Below are 12710 nucleotides of genomic sequence, written 5' to 3'. Positions count from 1 at the left end.
GGTTAGTTGGGGGAGAGGAGATCTCTTGTTTCTGATTCGTTGGGAAACAGGGGATCCCTTCTTCCTGATTAGTTGGGAAACAGGGGATCCCTTCTTCCTGATTAGTAGGGGCACAGGGATCCCTTCTTTATTAGTTGGGGGACAGGGGATCCCTTCTTCCTGATTAGTAGGGGCACAGGGATCCCTTCTTCCTGATTAGTAGGGGCACAGGGATCCCTTCTTCCTGATTAGTAGGGGCACAGGGATCCCTTCTTCTTTATTAGTAGGGGCACAGGGATCCCTTCTTCTTTATTAGTAGGGGGACAGGGGATCCCTTCTTCCTGATTAGTAGGGGCACAGGGATCCCTTCTTCCTGATTAGTAGGGGCACAGGGATCCCTTCTTCTTTATTAGTAGGGGCACAGGGATCCCTTCTTCTTTATTAGTAGGGGCACAGGGATCCCTTCTTCTTGATTAGTAGGGGCGCAGGGATCCCTTCTTCTTTATTAGTAGGGGCACAGGGGATCCCTTCTTCTTGATTAGTTGGGGGACAGGGACAACCTTTTTCCTAATTAGTTAGGGGACAGGGGATCTCTTCTTCCTGATTTGTTGGGCGCCAGGTGATCCCTTCTTCCCGATTAGTTGGGGGACAGGTGATCCCTTCTTCCCGATTAGTTGGGGGACAGGTGATCCCTTCTTCCCGATTAGTTGGGGGACAGAGTATTAAGATAAACCTGCCTTCAGATACATTTTTTCACACCAGGTGCATAAATGCTACATATTGTGCCAGTGTAACCTTTCTATTTATTACCTCTCACACAGATCACAGGGGCTCCCCATGACAATGCAGCTTTCTGCTGCTTTTCTCTCCGTAAGGACAGAGCCATTTTTGTCCAGGCATCATCCAGGGTCACTATCTGCTTCCTGTACTGATAGCGCACAGTCATGGTACCTGTTCAGCTCTTAGCTGTGTCCACAAAGGTATCTCACCTTGTGACTTGTTACAATGTTGCAGACTGATCACTGGAGAGTAAAAAATGGAGTTGGGGTATATGGGGTTTTTTTAGGTGCTTAGTGACATGACCAAGAACTGCTACAAGGTTATAACAAAAATTATTGATTTTATAAAATAAAGAATTTTTTTAAAACCTTGTAGCAGTTCTTGGTCATGTCACTAAGCACCTAAAAAAAAAACCATATACCCCAACTACATTTGTTTTAGATGAATTAATAGGGGTGTGGTGCCAATCACTCAAGGGTCTCTCACAATATTTTTCTCTTGACTGAGGAAATGTTTCCTCCTTCCTGCAGCAGACTGATGACATCATCTCAGCCTAGGCCAAGATAGGCCAAGGAGCTCAAGCATGCATTTTTCATAATAAAAGGTGGTGTTTTTTATGAGACTGTATAATGTGACATGTCAGGAATTTCCTCATGCAGACTTGTAATGTGATTGAAGATCCACTTTAACAAAACGCATGTTACAATGTGGTAGGCTCAGCACTTTTTTTAGCATTCGAAACGTACCTGGAATTTAACACCTGCGATCGAGCCAACATCCCAGAATGGAACACAAATCTTATACGTTATCATCTAAACTTATCACTGTAACTAATACTGCTAATTCCTATCTCCCGCGGCTCCCAGATCTTGTTCTGGCTTGACCTGACCACTTTCTGGACTAGTTTGATGGCATTGACTAATGACTCTCCGAGCCGTTGGCTCTGCAACGAGTCCATCTGGCAGCCAGCGCTTTTCTAATCACGAGCGGCCAATATCATTTGTTATCGGCCCCGTACATAAGGCAGAAGCATTTTTAACCCCCCCAACCCCCGTATGATTTCCTTTGTAACACCTTCAAAAGGCGCTTACGGTGAAAGATCTCAACATACAGATGTCTTAATTAAACATTATGAGAGTAGCTGCTAAGTGCTAATCGCCATCAAGAAGGGCGCTAATTACACTGCGGTATGCGCTGCCTTGGACGGCTGTCATAGGGAACTTAACCTGCGAGGCGCTGGCATGCCATTCACCGGCTCGAGTTGCCAAGAAAGCCTGGAGATATTAGTGGCTCTAAGCATGGAGAATTTCCTGTTTATGCGCAGATTACAGGACCATAATAGAAAGTGTGTAGGAGGAAATAAGTGGCAGAAAAATATAAAAAAGCCCAAAAAGCAAAAATAGAATTTCACGGAATTCATTAAAACCAGATTTATAAATGAGTGCGTTTATCACTGATATTGCCATGCATACACTTGAACATGTCCCGACTATCCAAAGTCCTATTCGGGCTGTCAATCAACATGCGCAATGCAGTCGTGAGTGCAAAAGTGTGATTTTTAAAAGTAAAGCTGCCGCAAACTTTTACAATTCACACTGGGCATATGATAAAAAAAATACATAAGCACCTTCAGTGGGAACCGCATGTCAAAATACGGAGCAGATGCCGAGATATAGGTAGTGTTAGGGCCAGTTCACAGCAGATGCAGTGCGTTCCGGCCCGATTCTGGCCAGAACGCACTGCCCCGCATTGCGACCGGCTCACTCTACTGCATCTGGTGTGAACGTGCCCTTACACTACCTATATCTCGGCATCTGCTCCGTATTTTGACATGCGGTTCCCACTGAAGATGCTTATGGATTTTTTGTGCCCTAAGTCATAAGGAAATGTAACTTTGACCCAACACCCCACCACACACACAACCTAAACTTCCTTATTATTACTTTAATGTGATATACGGCCCCATTGGGCAGTAGGAGAACTCAGGGAGCTGGACGAGGCTTACACTGAGCTTTACATATAATATCAGATATGCCGTTTTCACTGAAGGCGACCTTCTCTTTATGTATTTGCTTAATCATATGTTCAGCTTGAACTGCTGAGGCTTTTGACAGCTATATTTTAAAGGAACATGCCGCTTAAATGTCTTTTACAGCCTCTATGCAGCCACTTCCTGTCTACATGCGCTCCACGGCATTTCTCAGGGCGAGTTTCCTAATGGTGGGCACAGTGGACCATGTTTGTGTAATGTGTGTTGAAGAAGAGACACTTGTAGATCTCATTAGAAGCCCATGTGACAGCATGACAATGTAGGAGCACAACTGCGAGACAGGAAGAGAGAGTGGTCACCCTATAACAGGAAGTGCCTAAAAAAGGACCTTCTTGGAAGGATTACCAGGAATTATATTAATGAATGCTGCAGATTTGAAAATGTTCTCCCTGTGCTTGCGTGGGTTTCCTCCGGGTACTCCGGTTTCCTCCCACATGAAGACATGGTAAGTAGGTTAATTGGTTCCTCTCTAAGTTGGCCCTCTATGTATGTAGGTGAGATAGGGACCTGAGATTGTAAGCGCCTTGAGGGCGGGGACTGATGTGAATGTGCAACTATGTAAAGTGCTGCGTAAATTGTCGGCGCTCTATAAATACCTGTAATAAATAAATAAGAGATGGCATTAACATTGCATTTCTATGTTAAAGCTTCTATAAGATTCTAGTGATTGATTGATTGATGTGATCTCTGTATGGCCAGGTTTATGGAGATAGAACATGTGATATATGTGCATTAGAACAGATATGTAGAAACCAATGGAAATAAATGCAACTGTTACTAATAGCAACAAGATTCTCTATTTTCACACCTGTATCTGCTTCCTATGGATTACAGAAAGCAGACATTTCTTCTGCACTAGTTTTTTTTTATACCCGGAAGAGTCCATCCTTCCACCCTAAAATTAGATATACCCTTAAAGGAGAACTATGGGGTTAAGGCTTTTCCCCCATAGTTCTCCTTAGGCTAATGGGAGGACACAAACTAGCGTCCTCCCGTCACCCTAAGCTCAGGGTACAACTCGCGGTATACTGAGACACCGCAGCTGAAGCGGATCCCGACAATTATGTCTGGATCCGCCCAGTTGCGTGAGTGACAGCTGGCTCTGCCTATCTAGAGGCAGAGCCAGCTGTACCCGCACCCTCCCCCGTCTGCTCCGCCAGTCAGCGCTGGAGGATCGGCGCGGGGAGAGGTGAATCCAGCCCCTCCCCTGTCACGGCAGAGAGCCGTGATAGGATCAAGAGGTGAGCGAAACGCCGGTATGTGTTCACTCACTTCCAGATCTACTGAGCCGACCTGTGACAGTCTCATTGTCACAGGTCGGCTAGAACTATGAGGTGAGTGAAAAGCACCCCCCCGCTCATAGTTCTGCTTTAAATATACAGGTTATAGAATGCACCACTTGAGCCGGAGGAAGCGCTGACCACAGCAGGACACTGCACAACATACATGTAAGATTAAAGCGCAACCCGCTGGACACATCTGCACAGCAGAGATTCAGTGTGGAATATTCCTCGCTCTTCATAAATAAATGATAATGGTAAAAATAATGCTGTTAGTGGTAATAATAGCATCGGAACGTCCGCACACTGAACTGCTGCCACCGAGAGGATGTTCAGAAAACTACACTGACCGTGTCTCATCATTCCAATCCACCTCAGCTTTCACAGCCTCAAAGGCGGCATTCGATTGTTTTACGGCAACAAGTATATTTTTTTCTTTTATTATGTTTTTATTTTTCGGTAAGCACAACACAATAGAATATGGCCGACAATAGTATTTTACTTACAGCATGATGTGAAGACAAAAAAAACAACAAATTGTAACAATGTGATCGATATACTATAATATATAAATTACATTGTAACAAACATATGAAAAGTAATGTGTGTGTATGTATATATATATATAATGTAATATATAGACTGGCAAAGGACTGTTTTCTGAATGCAGTGGTGGGCCTGCGTGCGTGGTCATAAGTTGGGCCCATGACCCCAAAAAAAGAAAAGCTTAAGCTTCAGTATAGTGCTGCATCCAGATCCCTAAGGGCCTGTTCACACGACGTCCGTTTTGTGTGCTGACCGGCTCCGTACGCTGCTGCACTCAAAATGCATCCCAATGTCTCCCTATGTGTTTTATGGGCTCCAGTTCTCACGTGCGCAGTCCGTTCAGCTTACGACAGAAAAAATACTGCATGTCACATTTTGTCCGGTCCGGAAACGGTCAGGATACGCAAATGCGTCAAAAACGCATCAAAAACGCACTGCGCTGCAGCTAACATACTAACAGACCCACTCCAGCAAAAAAAAATGTTTTTTTTTGCTGGAACGCATCAAAAACGCGGCCAAAAACGCAATGCATCAGCAGCTCCACGTCTGCTGATCAGGACCTGATCTCATGTGAACAGGCCCTAAAGCTCACAGATCTGGATTTTCAGCTGCTTCCCTAGCCAGGGAATGACAGCTCCAAAACCAGAAGTAATAAAATGCTCATCTGTTATGATCCAGAGCGCCTCCAGGTGGTGGTGGAGCTGCTCCTGCAGTTCCAGTGCTCACCTGCAGGTGTCTCCCAGCACTTAGCCATCACCTGGTGCTACCTGGGAGGGTATTTAAACCCTCCCTGCAGTCAGGACGATGGCTCAGTGTTGTTTCCTGTTTGTCCTGACCCCTGAATCCTGTTTTGAACCTTGTTACTGAATGTGTTCCCAGATCCGTCCTAACGAATAGACTCCTTAACCGGACTTCACAGTTACCTGTAAGTCCTGAATCCTGTTTTGAACCTTGTTACCTGTGAGACCCGAATCCTGTTTTGAACCTTGTTACCTGTGAGTCCTGAACCCTGTTTGAAGTCCTGTTTCATGTGTCTTTTGTTTGCTGTCCTGAGCCTTGTTGTTGGTTGTTGCTATTGGTCCAAGTTGTATATTAAACAAACTATACAAATCTAACATCCTTGCCTGGTCCGTGTAGTCACACGTGTTTGGTCTGCCTGTGTGGGTACCTGCGGATGTGTGGGGGTCACCTGTGCCGGTATCCCTGACATCATCACTTCTGGGTCATAAGAGGGGAGATCAGCGAATGCATGTTACACACACACACACACACACCTTAAAAGAAAGTCGTTCTGAAGCGCCTTGGAAGTTAAAGCAGTGTTCAATAAATATTTATTTAAAAAAAGGTCAAATAAAAACAACACAAATAAGACTTAAGACCACTAGTGCCCAGGGGTGCAGTCAGTCAGTGCCCCTAGCCTACACAGGACCCATCCTTGGCCATAGGTTAGATGTAGATGTGGCTGTGAGGCACTTGTAGCAAAGTTCTTTGGTCCAGACAGGGGGTCCATATCCACAGAGAGAAGACAGAACAGGTCATTGCAGGAGCGTACCTGAGCGTAGCCAGGCAGCATAGGGTACTCTATGGTTACACTGCAAAGTAAACGGTCCAAACAACAGCAGAGAAAGCCAAAGGTTGCATGGATACAGAGGATGCTTAAGGTACACTGTAGTCACAGGTGTCATGGAATGACACAGGATGATCACGGTGCTCTGGATTCACAGGGGTCTGGAATGACGCCAGGGGGGGGAGATTCTAACACAATCTAGCTTACATACATTTATGTACACAGATCGACACCTCAGACCTTAGTTTGTCACAGGTCGGCTAGAACTATGAGGTGAGTGGAAATCACTCATCTCATAGTTCTCCTTTAAAGAAGGCCACTTATGGAGGGAAGAAGATTGGGCTGAGACAGAGGGAGGGTTAAAGGTCCTGTACATGTGTGCTACGGGGCTGTTCAGCCAGAAATGAATACGAGCGTCCCCTCATTGTGGTGCCGCTTGCCCAGTAACCGATTGGCTGATGAGTGTTCTAATATTGCATACATTAAAGAAACTCAACGCCCTGAGCTAATATGAAATAACGTGAGCGCCTAACGAAGGCTCTGCCGCCAAATATACAGATGTAATTGCCTCGATCAGTAACTGCAGCAGCTTCTACTCTAAACACTTCTCTGTCATTATCGGCGTGCAGCTTGCTGAATGTCGGAGAATGGTAAAAGGGTCCCTCGTGGGATCCAGTTTCCCCTCCAGAGCTGCAAGTAATGAGTCTTTGCACAATGTAAGCTGGAGATAGGATGCTTTGTTCACAGGAATAGTGGGCCCCAAAATAAATTGTTTCCGCCTTATCTCACAGCTCCTCGAATGTCATCAGTACCAGAAATTAGAGTGCAGGGTTCTTGTGTTCGCTTCCATAAAGATAACTCTGTTCTAATTAAAAAAAAAAAAAAGTAGAGGTCAAATAAACATCCACCCATTGGTGTACTTTTTGGTCAGGGTGTCAGAAAAGAGCTATTTATATTAATATATTAAAGGGTGTGAAAAATTATATTTGATGCTTTGACAATGCCAACATCATTATATTTCTGGTCACCTAAGTGTCAGATTATGCCAATTAGCACAGCTCACGCTCTGATTCAGGATCATTGATCAGACATCTGACACAGTCCTATATGACATGTTTATGAAGTCCACTCAGTTCTGCAGAAGAAAAATATGGCAGTGATAAGTCAATCTCTTGGGATAAACCCACAATGCTTAGACAGACTGCTACTACTCAGAGAGAAGCGTTATAAAAGAAGAAGTGAAAAGGTTGGCTGTTAGCTATAATGATCTGCACTGGAATCTGGCTGCAGCTTTCACATGTGGCATGTCTTCTTGCATGGGGCAGCATATGTGGCATGTCTTCTTGCATTGGGCAGAATGTGTGGCATGCCTTCGGCCGAATATGTGGCATGTCTTCTTGCATTGGGCAGGATATGTGGCATGTCTTCTTGCATTGGGCAGAATATGTGGCATGTCTTCTTGCATTTCACAGAATCTGTGGCATGTCTTCTTGCATAGGGCAGAATTTGTGGTATGTCTCCTTCCAGTGGGCAGAATATGTGGCATGCATTGGGCAGAATATGTGGCATGTCTTCTTGCATTGCACAGAATATGTGGCATGTCTTCTTGCATAGGGCAGAATATGTGACATGTCTTCTTGCATAGGGCAGAATATGTGGCATGTCTTCTTGCATTGAACAGAATATGTGGCATGTCTTCTTGCATTGGACAGAATATCTGGCATGTCTTCTTGCATTGGGCAGAATATGTGACATGTCTTCTTGCATAGGGCAGAACATGTGGCATGTCTTCTTGCATAGGGCAGAATATGTGGCATGTCTTCTTGCATTGGGCAGAATATGTGGCATGTCTTCTTGCATTGGGCAGAATATGTGGCATGTCTTCTTGCATTGGGCAGAATATGTGGCATGTCTTCTTGCATAGGGCAGAATATGTGGCATGTCTTCTTGCATAGGGCAGAATATGTGGCATGTCTTCTTGCATAGGGCAGAATATGTGGCATGTCTTCTTGCATTGGGCAGAATATGTGGCATGTCTTCTTCCATTGGGCAGAACATGTGGCATGTCTTCTTGCATAGGGCAGAATATGTGACATGTCTTCTTGCATAGGGCAGAATATGTGGCATGTCTTCTTGAATAGGGCAGAATATGTGGCATGTCTTCTTCCATTGGGCAGAACATGTGGCATGTCTTCTTGCATAGGGCAGAATATGTGGCATGTCTTCTTGCATAGGGCAGAATATGTGGCATGTCTTCTTGCATAGGGCAGAATATGTGGCATGTCTTCTTGCATAGGGCAGAATATGTGGCATGTCTTCTTGCATAGGGCAGAATATGTGGCATGTCTTCTTGCATAGGGCAGAATATGTGGCATGTCTTCTTGCATAGGGCAGAATATGTGGCATGTCTTCTTGCATAGGGCAGAATATGTGGCATGTCTTCTTCCATTGGGCAGAATATGTGGCATGTCTTCTTGCATAGGGCAGAATATGTGGCATGTCTTCTTGCATAGGGCAGAATATGTGGCATGTCTTCTTGCATTGGGTAGAATATATTTGTTAGTCTACAACTCAGTTGTGCGGTTCACAGAGTGGAAAAAAAATCGGCCTTGTGGGTAGTCACAGGAAAAATAAGAGAAGAGGGTAGGCAGGAGATCCCTTTTAGTGTAGTGTTCATTAAGGTACAGGAATTGGGACCATTAAAAAAATGAAAGGTATCAGGATGCTTTGACTTTCATCCGCAGAGATTGCAGGTGACCAATCGAGAATGGTAGACACAACCTGTAATCAGTGCTGGTGCAGAATATGTCTATCTCCACGCAGATGTGAGTGGACACACAATGCTCAGGGCCCAATCCTAGGTCCACTTGAGGGACATCAGCATGGGGAGATGGAGTCACATGGGAGCCAAAAAAAAACACAAAACTGTCTTAGAGATGTCCATGGGCAGATTGTGATTAAAATCTTGTGATAAAAAACTATTTATTGATAACACCAATGACACGTTTCGTAACAACCTTCTCAAATAACAAGTGCCAACACAGAATAACTAGATGGCTACAGGCAGGGCACTCAGCACCTAGTGTGGCTGGAGATAGCAATGGCGAGCATGTCTGTGCTCATATTTGCTTTTCTGCCTATGTATTTGGGGGGGTTTTTAACAGCAGCTCTCTTACAGTGTGATACCACCTTTTACATCGTCCTCCACAGAAAATGGACTTTACCTTCACTGTAAAAAAACCTGACATGAAGATAACAGTTGTACAAGTAACATTGTGAGTTAAAGTGGACTTGTATCTTCCTCAGCTTTGTATAAGCTTGAACTAGGAGGGACTTGGATCTTTTTCCATACGTCGTTTCCTTGCTCTCTGGGGATGAACAGAGAAGTGGGAGATCTAAGGAAAGGCAAGAAGAGCAATCTGCATATTTTTTTTCCAGCGCTGTGCTGCAAAATATAATTCATATTTTTAAACGCCTCGAACATTACCGCCAGTGTCGGAGGTTCTGTGGGCTCCAGAGGTGCAGCAGCTTCATGTCACTGGCTTAGACATCAACCAGGCTCATGGCAACATCTAATCTGCAAAGACTGTTGATGGCTTCCCCAGCCACTGTGCTGGGTGCTGTTGGTTATGATAGAAGTTCCATGTGCAGTACTGCACTAGAATATTCACAAAGAAAGGGAGCCTGTATTATTTTTATGTGAGTCCATTTATTCGGTATGTTTATCATCGTTTTATGCATACCTAGCAGGGTGACAGGTCTCTTTATAGACCCACTCCAGGCTACTGGTAAATCTACCTATGCAGTGAGCTCCCCCTGCACAGCATAGATTAAATGCTTATTTAGCTAGGGGATGATGAATAAGGTGAAAAAAATTGCCTTATTCCTCACTCTCAGGCTTCCTCTTCTCCAGGTGAGTAGAGATTTCCTTCTTCCCAAGCGACCAGTCCACCAAAGCCGCTTCAATTCACTGTGCAGCCGGTCGCAGCTCTCATCACATACAATGCAGGACCAGCAGTTCTGCAGAAGGGAGAAAAGCGAAGTCCCACCCAAATTCCAGAGAGGAGAAGAGCACCGGTGGTTGCGGGAACCAGGGGCGTAACTAGAAATCACAGGGCCCCATAGCAAAATTTTGTATGGGGCCCTGTGATTTCCAGTTATACCCCTTGCAGAGCCCACTCGAGATCCCACCTGAGGGTGAACCTGCAGAGCCCACCATAGACTCTCTGCAGGGTCACCCTCAGGTGGGCTGGTCGCACTCCTTACCTGTCCGCCTCCTCTTCGTCCACGGTCGCTGATGGGCCTCGCCTCCTCCTCAGTCGCCGGGCCCGCCTCCTTCTTCGGCCGGGCCCCACTGTGCCCCGCGCCCCATAGCGGCCGCCTGGGTCGCTATGGTGATTGTTACGCCACTGGCGGGAACAAAGAATGTGGTAAGTATTTGTACTTATTCCATTCCTCCCTAGTTATACGCAGGTGGGGGGTGGAGTTGGGGGCACACTGCATGGGTAGCTTTAACAGCAACCCAGAACTGGGATTAAATGGCATGTGAAATATAATATGAATACAACTTAAATGCTCAGGCATTGTTAGACATTCAATGATTGTCGGGGGTATTTTTTATTCTTTACTCAAGAAAAAGTGAAGAACCTTTCAGCAGACTCAGATAATCTCCCTGTGTAATAATGAAGCCCTAGCTCAGATAATCTCCGCGTGTAATAATGAAGCCCTACTTTGGCATGCGGCATTTTTTTATTGTCCTGTATCAATGCAGAAACAGCCCAGTAATCACAAATAAAGCTCAAAATTAAGGTCATTGCTTGCTTTTATTGATCCATCCTCAGCAAATAAAAGCAAGAGAGAGAGAAGGCACACAGTCAGTGTTCAGCAGAACTAAGCAAGAAGCAGAGTGTGGTTTTGGTACATTACCCCTAACACCTGCACATGTGTTAAGTCAGCCCATTCTTTAGAATAAGCGACCATCGTATGGCCATGGATGAACAAAACAAAACAAAAAAAAACTCCCTGCAGAATTGTAAAATGCAGTTCAAGTGACTACTGTAGTTGTGCGTTGATGTGCCATGAACAGCTATGTGCTGTGTGTGTTGAAGTGTTTTACCGGACATTACCACAGTACATATGTGTCAAGCCAGCCTAAAATCCTACCACACATTGGTAAGATTACTTGCAGGCTGACTCTAGTTACATAAATGTCTTAAAAAAAATACATCAAAGTCCAAATCCCATTCGCACTGCCACGGGTCTCAAAACCACAAGGTATATGTGGTGCCCAGGTGACCCCACGGATTGGCGCCGTGCAAAACACTAATAGTAAATAAAAGTAATTCACCGGCACACACTTGAAGGGCTTTTAAAGTATCGATATGTTTATTCAATACCCAAGCGTCACATACTGTCATACGATGCTAACGTTTCGGGTCCGCACAGGGATCGTGACAATATAACATTGGAGGAGGACCTGGATAAAATAGGGGGAGGGGCATTAATGTGGCAGATGAGGTTTAATGTCGATAAATGCAAAGTAATGCACTTTGGACATAAAAATAAACAAATGGGTTATACAATTATGGGGGTGCCGCTAGGGAAGTCAGAAATAGAAAAAGATTTGGGGGTCATTGTAGACCACAAACTGAATGGTAGCTTGCAGTGCCAAGCTGCGGAAAACAAAGCCAGCAGGGTCGTGTCCTGTATTAAGAAGGGGATGTATTGCAGGGCCAAGTCTATCGTTGGGCCTCTATATAGATCGTTGGTTCGGCCACATCTGGAGTACGCGGTCCAGTTTTGGTCACCGGTACTGAGAAGGGATGTCCTTGAACTGGAGAGAGTCCAGCGGAGGGCAACAAAACTAATTAGGGGTATGGAGCACCAGAGCTATGAGACGCGGCTACTGAATTTAAACATGTTCACACTGAAATTAAGGAGATTAAGGGGGGGTATGATTTTCATGTACAAGATGCTCAATGGTGACAGCAACATTAACTCCATTACAAAGACTAGAAGCCACCACCTAAAGTTGGTGGAGAAAAAATTCCAGCACAATGGGCGAAGAGGGTTCTTTACAGTAAGAGCGGTTAAGGTCTGGAACTCACTGCCACCGGCCGTCATCTCAGCCAAGACTGTAGATTTGTTCAAGAAACGTTTGGACAATTTCTTGAGGGACCGTAATATCCAGGGATACCAGTATCCCTAAGAATGAGATGATGCGCGGACCTATGTGGGTTGGACTTGATGGACGTATGTCTTTATTCAACCCCAAATACTATGTAACTATGTAACTATGTAAGGGATCCTTCATCAGAGCGACAGTGACACAGGGTTGAAGGATCCCTGTGCGGACCCGAAAACGTTAGCACCGTATGACAGTATGTGGTGTTGGGTATTGAATAAACATATCGATACTTTAAAAACCCTTCAAGTGTGTGTGCCGGGGATTTACTTTTATTTAAAAAATACATAACATAAACCCGAGCTTCCTTTTAAGCTATGGCAC

General features: G+C 44.9%; 1 protein-coding gene across 3 annotated transcripts in view; it reads left to right on the top strand.

Moving 5' to 3' along the window:
- KIRREL3 (kin of IRRE like 3 (Drosophila)) overlaps window positions 1–12710 on the top strand; it is a 338979-nt gene that overhangs the window by 220096 nt on the left and 106173 nt on the right. The gene's annotated exons all lie outside the window — the stretch shown is intronic.

Source organism: Nanorana parkeri, unplaced genomic scaffold, assembly GCF_000935625.1.
Source record: "Nanorana parkeri isolate BGI_ZX_2015 unplaced genomic scaffold, ASM93562v1 scaffold506, whole genome shotgun sequence".
NCBI lineage: Eukaryota > Metazoa > Chordata > Amphibia > Anura > Dicroglossidae > Nanorana > Nanorana parkeri.
This window is presented reverse-complemented; position numbering and strand designations above follow the sequence as displayed.